Raw genomic sequence first — 9,239 nt, forward strand, 5'->3', positions numbered from 1 at the left:
CTATGATATTTCTATGAGGAACTCCTAGGGGGGTATCATATTATGCATTTGCATCTCCAATCAGGATAGCAGTTTTCATTACCTCCTCCTTTAGCTTTCTCATACAGTCTCTAAGTGAGTACCAGGGTCTGTCTCCTCTAGGCCACATAGATTCAGTAGGATATTGCTTTTTGCATCCGTCTGCAGCTAAAGCTAGCAGATTAGTTTTGTTATTTCCTCCTTGCATATGGTGATCCCTAAAAGCCTGGTGTACAAAAGGATTCTGACTGATACTTATGAATTTTAAGCAGTCCTCACTCTCCAGTGTTATTCCTCCGGCACCTTCATCAGTGATTCTTACTATCCAAGACACTAAAGACTCCCCCATTCTTTGGGTGAATCTACTCAATATATCAGTGATCTCCTGTTGAGTGAAATCCTCAATTATCTCCCTGGACTCTGTTTTGCCTCGGTGGTTCTCCTGTCTTCTTCTTCGTATGGGGAGAGCTTCTACATTAGAAGACTCCTCATCTAACCTTGCTCCATTCTCCTCACACACATTCTCCTGGAAGCTGTCAGGGCAACTCTGCCCAGCCTGTACAAAAGCTGCATGCACATTCGTTCTGCTAGTTTTTTGCTTCCTTTTAGCTACATGAACAGTAGCTTGCTCCTGGACCACATGAGTCCCTCCAGTTTGCTCTTCTGAGTGCTGTGACACAGAAGAATCCTCAGGCAAACCAGCTGACTCCCTAGCCATCCGAGCTCTTTCCTTCAGCAGCTTATCCCTACTTTTACACATAAGGCAATAAGTTGTTAGCAGCACCCAGCCTCTCCTGCACACTCCTGCCAGTTCTTTGCCTGGTTTTATGGGTATTGCTTTCAAACATCTTTCCAAATCTCCAGGTTCTCCCTCTTTTAGCCTTGGTTCCCAGTTTTCACAGGGCCCTGTGCTTTTAGCCCATTCTCTGGCTAGAGAGGAATAAGGCAAATCCTCCCATCCTGGAATAGCCCTTTCTCCCTCTAAAGCCCCACTGCTTCCAAATAGAGGCCTGACATTTTGTGATCCCATCCTGGTCACTAAATGTATCAGCAATGCCATATTCACAATGCCTATGGAGATTACAGATATGCTGATATAATTATCCATCACAAAATACATCATGCTTGCCATATGGGGAAATAAACTAGAAAATTTATTAAGATACCAAAAGACTGAGTCCCAAAACCAGAAAGTGAAAGCCATCAGAGTAGTTATGACATTGGCACAGGTAGATAAAGTAGAAAGCACCCACATTTTCAAGCCTTTAAAACAGAACAGGCTACCTCAGGCAAAGGTCCTCCTCTCCCCACTCACAGCAACCACCCAGCGTCAGGGAAGCGCGCTCCCAACAGCTCTGGTCCCTGCAAGTCCTCAGCAGGAGTCCTTAGCAGAAATTCTGGCTAACTGAAAAAGGGCTTCGCGCTGCCGCTGCCTCTGCTGCTGCTGCTGCCGCTGTCACCACCGCCACCAGCCACCGCAGGAACTCCAGCTTGGCTTCCGCTTCCTTTGGTCCGCCCCTTCCTGCTGTGTCAGCAGTCCAACGGGGCATGGCATAACCCTTACAACATCTTATACAGGATGTCCTATGGAAAACTAAAACCCAATGTGCCTAAAATTGAACTAAAAAAATTTTTTTTTAAATAACCCCAGATTAAAAAAAAAATAAAAAAATAAAATTGAACTTACTATGTTTCTCCCAAATCCTCCCCTTTCATACTTCACTTTTACCATTGAAGGCACTACCATCCTCCCAGTTTGCAATAATAGTTTTCTATTCTGCTTTTAAAGTCCTTTATAATGTGACCCCTTCCCCCTTTCCTGTCTTGCATTTCACTCCCCTCATGTAATTTCCTCTGAGATTGTGTCCAGCATACCCTGTCTGTATCTTGTATGGGCACGCTTGTTCACATGGCCTGTTCCCCCTTGAGCCTGTAATCTCCTTGGGAGCAGGGCCTGTTTTTGTCTTTCTTTGTATCCCTAGCACTTGGCACAAAGGAAGCCTTCAAACATGTTTGTCGAATGATTACTACACACCTTGACACAGTCTTTGGATCTACAATTTTATCACATTTGCCTACTTGAGACACAGTAAACTTTTACAATAAAGGCTAAGCCTCTTAAAAAGGACTGAATGACTCAAAACACATTTGACCCTCTTTGGAGGGGTGAAAAAGGGAGGAGGAAAGAAACCCACTGATCTCTGCCTCCAGCCTGAACTGAGTCAACAGCACAAAATTCTCCTCAAACATCATTTCACACTTCCGTCCCCCCCTCCATCCTGGCTCAGTGCTTCTCACAGCTGCTCTGGTCTTCCTAAATGTTCTCTGTGGTGTCCATTTTACCCTCACACTTCTGCCTTGCCTGGTTTTTGCCTCCTCCCCACCTCTTATTTGGTTGATTGGCTTTTGTGTCTCTTATCCACAAGTCCCCACTCCAAAGACAGGGTCAGAGACACTCTGGGTAGTTTGCTGGCAGGTCAAGTGTGAAACCTTCTCAGAGTTGGTGGAATGTTGTTAAAACTATGAGCAGCCAAGAGACAATCCTGATGATCTCTCTCTGTTTCGTGTTCACATCTTTTGGCAGAGATCCAAACTGTGGGTTGCTTGCATGCCTGTCTTCTCTCTTCTAGACCCTAATTAGGACACAGATTCCCATGTGTCAAATAAAGGCCTTGGACTGTGTAATTGTTAAGGACTGTTTAATTTTTGTTGTGATATTCCTAGCACCTAGCATAATGCCCAGCAGTTCAGCTCAGCTGTTTTTCAGTCGTGTCCAACTCTTCATGACTACATTGGAAGTTTACTTGGCAAAGATACTGGAATAATTTGCCATTTCCTTCTCCAGATCATTTTAGAGATGAGAAAACTGAAGCAAAGAGGATGAAGTGACTTTCCCAGAGTCACACAGCTAGGGTCTGAGGCCAGATTTCATGAATCTTCCTGATTCCAAACCCAGTACTCTATCCACTGTGCCACCTACTTGCCCCTGTAGATGATAGATTATAGATTTAGATCTAGAAGGAAACTTAGAAGCCTTCAAACCCAAAATTTTGCAGATGAGGAAACTGAGGCACAAATAAGGTGCTTGAGAGATGCTTGTTTGATTTAAAGTTCCTCACACCTTTAAAAAATGATGCAAGAGCTATAATATTCTTTTTTTTTTTTTGCTTTTTGGAGTGGGGGGAGGCAGGGCAATTGGGGTTAAATAACTTGCCCAAGGTCACACAGCTAGTTAAGTGTTAAGTGTCTGAGGCCGTATTTGAACTCATGTCCTCCTGACTTCAGGGCCGGTGCTCTATTCACTGTGCCACCTAGCCACCCCAAGAGCTATAATATTCTTAAATGGACAGTCTTTTATTCCCAGGTCTCACATAGGTCCTGGCATACACAGTAGACACTTAATCAATGTTTGTTAAATTATTGTTTAAACTATTGTTATTATTATATATTAAATTATTGTTAAATTATTCATTGCCTCCCCTCCCCCTTGTATATATTGTCCCCTTCCCCCCTCCTGCTGTGTACTCTTGCCAGACTGGCTTTGTGACTGCTCCTTGGATCAATTCATTCTTTAAATGACTGCTTTTGGACTCTCCTCTTTGACACCATACATCTTGGACTCTCTATTAGTTACCCTGGAAAGGCAAAATGCTTATGTTTTTCTACACTCAATTAATGTACTGATCTGGCAGCATGATAAGTGTTTTTTTTTTCTTTCATACAGACATCCAGAGAGCAGGGTATTCTCACAATGGGAAGGTACAGGATCCGATCACACATTTTTACCCTGGTTTAAGGGGTTCTATTTTAAAGGGAAGAGGGAGGAGTGATAATTTGGTTGTAGGGTTCCGAGCAAAATTTCCTGATCTCAATTTTAGATTGTCCAAGAAATCTATGGTCCATCCCATTTTGAACAGAATTTGTTGGTAATAAGGCCAAAACCAAAGCTATAAATCCTTGTTCAGCTGAGTTAGCCTGGCTCTTGTCTGTGGGCGCCCATCTCCGGAAAGTAATTGGTCATGGGTCATGAGGGGGTGGGGTGAGAGACTGTGCATGGCTCCATTTAGACCAAGCCTGAGGCAAGAAAAACCACCTCAAACACATGCTCTCCAGGGAATGGGATCAAGCCCTTTTCAGTTTGTCCCCACCCTATCTTTCCAGTTTAAGTATATGTTCCCCATAAAGGATATCTTCTCTGTCTTTGTGTTTTTGTACACATAGTTCCCCAAGCCCTGAATACTCTCCGACACTCCCCCTGCCTATTGACATCCCTAGCTTTCTAAGGTCCTTCTCAAGTGCCTCTTTCTACACAAGGCATTTCTTCTCTCACCCTGTCTCCCCATTTTGATTTATTGTTATTTTTCTTCCCCCCAAATTACTATGAATTTATTTTGTATCTAGTTTGTATTTTTCTGTATATATTCTTCCTCTCCCCTTTCCCCCAAGAAAGTAAGCACTCTGAGAGCAGAAAATATTTCTTTTTTCTTCTTTTCTTTGTCTTTGAATCTCAGTGCTTCAAATAGTGCTTGGCACATGGTAGGCATAGTAGGGCAGTTACATGACACAGTAGATAATATGCCAGGCCTGAAGTCAGGAAGACTCATCTTTCTGAGTTCAAATCTGGTTTCAGAACCCTGTTTGCCTGTTTCCTCATCTGTAAAATAAGCTAGAAAAGGAAATAGACAATCACTCCAGTATCTTTGCCAGGAAAACCATAAGTGGGGTAATGGAAAGTTGGACATGACTCAACAACAGCAACAACACATAATAGGCACTTAATAAATGCTTGTTGTGTTTAATTGAAGCATCTTCCTTTTAAAAAAAGAAGATTATTCTTTTCATGGGTTAGGTCTCTTATATCTGATTTAAATTCATGAGCTACAAGAGCCAGAAGTCATCATCTAGTCCCAAATTCCTCATCATACGGGTGAGAAACAAGCCACAACCTTAAAACTTGTGCACGGGGCAGGTAGTTCTGTTGGGGGAAAAATGGGTCCAGGGTTTGATATGGTTCCTTCTTTGGATGACTTGGGTATTTGATATTTTTATACTTTCCAAATGAGATACAGTGTGGCTCCATGATTAGAGACCTGGCCTTGGAGTCAGAAACACCTGGATTCAAGTCCTACTCTCATATACCTTGGCTGTATGACTCTGAGAAAAATCACTTAATTTCTCAGTGCTCCAGATAATTTTTTTTTTGTTGTTATTCAGTTGTTTTTCAGTCATGTCCAACTCTTCACGACCCCATTTAGCAAAAATAATGGAGCAGATTGCCATTTTCTAACAGGGTTAAGTGACTTGCCTGATTCCAGGCTAGGCTCCCTGTCCAATGTACCACCTAGCTGCCCAACCCAAATAGTTCACTAAGACTATAAATTCACTCCTCCCCTTCCCCCCCCCCCCAAAACAAAAGTATAGTTATGCAACAGCAGAGGAAGGTTTCCCATCAGGAGTTGCCTATGCCAATAAAATCACAGGTATGATTACCATTCTTCACGCCTCCAAAATACCATCGATTATCAGTTACTTATTTTGTGGATTACACATACTAAAATTGTAATTGTAGGCTGGTACTCTCCTTGATGGGCAGCTAGGTGGTGCAGTGGTTAGATTGCCGGGACTAGAGTCATGAAGACCTGTGTTCAAATTCAGGCTCAGACACTTACTAGCTCTGTGACCCTGGACAAGTCATTTAACCTCTGTTTGCCTCAGTTTCCTCATCTGTAAAATGAACTGGAGAGCGAAATCGTAAACTGTCCCCCAGTATCTTTGTCAAGAAAAATCCAAATGGGGTCACAAAGAGTCAGACGGACTGAAATGACTCAACAACACTCTCTTTGGTGCCAATTCCCTGCAACCTGGTGCACACCTAGATTACCTTCCAACTGCCAGGAGTTAGTACATATTCAAGGAATATAAGATAACTTTTAGCATAAATTGGAAAAAAAATCTGTCATTTTCAGAAACAAACCATAAAGTAGTCCTATCACCCAGAGCCCCATACCAATGTCAGTTGGGTAATTCATTCCAGAAACAAATTTGGCTGGTTTTCAAATATGTGGTGTTTCAGTTTACCTAGGCTGCAGTTCCTCCTCTATTAGTGTGCTTTGTAGAGAATCACACATGTGCTAACCACCATTCTTTTTGGAGAAAATGAGCTAATGAAACTCAGGGAAAATTGTTGTGTCCATAGCAGCTGAGGTCATGATATCCTCCTATGACTGGGAATAGTGATCACTCAATTGTGCCTTTCTCTTGAATAGTTTGGGATTCTTTCCAGAGCCCCTTCTGTCCATTTTATCATCTCATCCTCAGACACCCCCCAAAGTCAGAAAGGGGCAGACTTTTGGCAGATATGGAAACTGAGACACAGAGGTTATCTATGACCTTCTAGGGTCACCCATCAATGATATCATCCTCCTACTCAGTGAATACCTTCAGCATCACATATAAAATGTTACGTTGGGCATTTAAAACCCAATTTACAGTCTGACTCCTTCCTATCTTTCCAGTTGTATTATTCTTTTTTAAAAATAAATTTATTTATTTTTAATTTTCAACATTCACTTCCATAATTTTTAAAATTTTCTCTACCTCCCTCCCCAAGATGGCATGAAATCCGATACAGGCTCTACATCTACATTCTTATTAAACATATTTTCATTAGTCATGATTCCTCTCCATGGACCCTACAATCTAGGAACACCTGTATGCTTCCTGCACCTCAGACACAAAACACTATACCATCGCCTAATTGCGTGCTTTCCCAGGGGTTGAAATGTTCCCTCTCCTTTCCTTTGCCTCCTGATTACCTTTTAGACTTGGCTCCAATCTTGCCTTCTTGGGAGACCTCTCTACTCCTCCCACCCCTGTGATCCAGGGCCTTCCTTCTGAGTTTATTGCTTTCCTTTTATTCTGTGTCTCTCTTGTACCTAATTGTTTGCATGTTGTCTTCCTCATTAAAGTTTGAGCACCTTGAGGACAGAGGCTGTTTTGTCTTTCTTGGGATGTCTAACACTTAGCATCCTGCCTGGAGAATACTAAATGTTATTGACAAGAGAGATGAGATTAGAATCTAGGTCACCCAGCCCATCACAGAATAACCTGGAAAGCATCTCAGGTTATCTAGAGACAACTTGTATGTGAAAATGAATCCCCTCTAAAAGATCCCCGACAAGCCTTCATTTGAAGACCTCAAGAGATAGGGGCGTTCACCACCACATGGAACAACCTAGTGTACTTTCAGATTGTTTTAATTGCTAGTAATTTTTTTTAATCTCATGGAATCAAAATTTGTGTTATCTGAAATTCATTGCTGTTCATTTTACTCTCTTGTGCCAAGAAGAGTGAAATTAATCCCTTTTTACACAGCAGCCATTCAAATTCTTGAATATAAACAACTAGGTGCATTCTGGGACTGGAGTAAGGAAGACCCAAATTCAAATCTGACCTCAGACAGTTACTAGCTGTTTGACCTTGAATAGGTCACTTAACTTCTGTTTGCCTCAGTTTGCTCAACCATAAAATGAAGATAATAATAGCATCTACTATTAAGACTACTACTATAGCAATGACTGTAGGAGGTGGTTGTCCTTTGCGCATAGTTCCAAATTGCTCCCCAGAATGGTTGGATCAGTTCACAACTCCACCAGCAATGTATTATGTTCCAATTTTTCCACATCCTCTCCAGAATTTATTTTCCTGTTTTGTCATCTTAACCAATCTGACTGGTGAGATGTGGTACCTCAGAGATGTTTTGATTTGCATTTCTCTAATCAATAGTGATTCAGAGCATTTTTCCATATGCTTATAGATATCTTTTATTTCTTCCTCTGAAAACTGCCTGTTCATATCCTTTGACTATTTACCAATTGGGGAATAACTTGTCTTCTTATAGACTTGACTCAATTCTCTGTATATTTTAGAAATGAGGCCTTTAGGCGGTGAGAAGGAACCGCAGGCAGACCCGGCCTGAGCTGTGTCCCGTCCTGTCCCTCAGCCCGCCGTGGAGTAGTACCTTATCAGCATCCAGGGGCCCCACTACATCTTGGTGGCCTCGGACCGTGTGGCCGCCAGCAGCATTGTTCAGATGAAGGACGATCATGACAAGATATTCAAGATGGGTGAGAAGATCTTACTTCTGTGTGTTGGAGAGGCTGGAGACACGGTGCAGTTTTCTGAATATATTCAGAAAAATGTACAGCTGTACAAGATGCGCAATGGATATGAATTGTCTCCCACAGCAGCAGCTAACTTCATGCGTCGAAATCTGACTGACTACCTCCGCAGTTGGACCCCATACCGCGCCAACCTCCTGCTGGCCGGCTACGATGAGCCTGAAGGACCCGCACTGTACTCTATGGACTACCTGGCAGCCCTGGCCAAAGCTCCATTCGCAGTCCATGGGAATGGTGCCTTCTTGACCCTCAGCATCCTAGATCGTTACTGCAAACCAAGTATCACGCGTGAGGAGGCCGTAGGGCTCCTGAAGAAATGTCTGGAGGAGCTCCAGAAGCCTTCATCCCGAACCTACCATCCTTCAGCATTTGGATCTTTGACAAAGACAGCATCTATGAGCTGGACACCATCCTCCCTTCCAAGAAGACCTAACCTACCACTGACCCCCAACTGACCCCACTGGCCGGCTTAACTTTTTGTGACTGGCTCCTTTACTATCATTTTCTACACTTCTGAAATTCAGAGAACTAGATCCCAATAAAGCTGGATATTGACAAAAAAAAAAAAAGAAATGAGGCATCTATCAGAGACATTGGTTGTAAAAATTCTTTCCCAATTTTCCACTTCCCTCTTAATCTTGGTTACATTGGCTTTGTTTATACAGAAGCTTTTCAATTTAATGGAATCAAAATTATCCATTTTGCATTTTATAATGCTCTCTAGTTCTTGTTTGGTCATAAAGTCTTCCCCTCTCCATAAATCTGACAGGTGAACTATTCCTTGCTCTCCTAGATTGATTACAGTATCAGCCTTTATACCTAGATCATGCATCTATTTAGACTTGATTTTGGTATATGGTGTTAGATAATGGTCTATGACCAGTTTCTGCCATACTATATTCCAGTTTTCCCAACAGTTTTTGTGAAATAGTGAGTTCTTATCCCCAAAATTGGGGTCTTTGGGTTTATCAAACAGTAGATTATTATAGTCATTGACTGATGAGTCTTGTGTGCCCAATCTATTCCATTGATCCACTACTC

General features: G+C 42.3%; 1 pseudogene; it reads left to right on the forward strand.

The window, feature by feature from the left end:
- The first annotated feature begins 5,441 nt into the window (after positions 1-5,441).
- On the forward strand, positions 5,442-8,771 carry LOC138144285 (proteasome subunit beta type-2 pseudogene; annotated as a pseudogene).
- Positions 8,772-9,239: the final 468 nt, after the last annotated feature.

Source organism: Petaurus breviceps, unplaced genomic scaffold, assembly GCF_028583685.1.
Source record: "Petaurus breviceps papuanus isolate PSGF00001 unplaced genomic scaffold, PetGlider_PUasm1.0 138, whole genome shotgun sequence".
Taxonomy (NCBI): domain Eukaryota; kingdom Metazoa; phylum Chordata; class Mammalia; order Diprotodontia; family Petauridae; genus Petaurus; species Petaurus breviceps.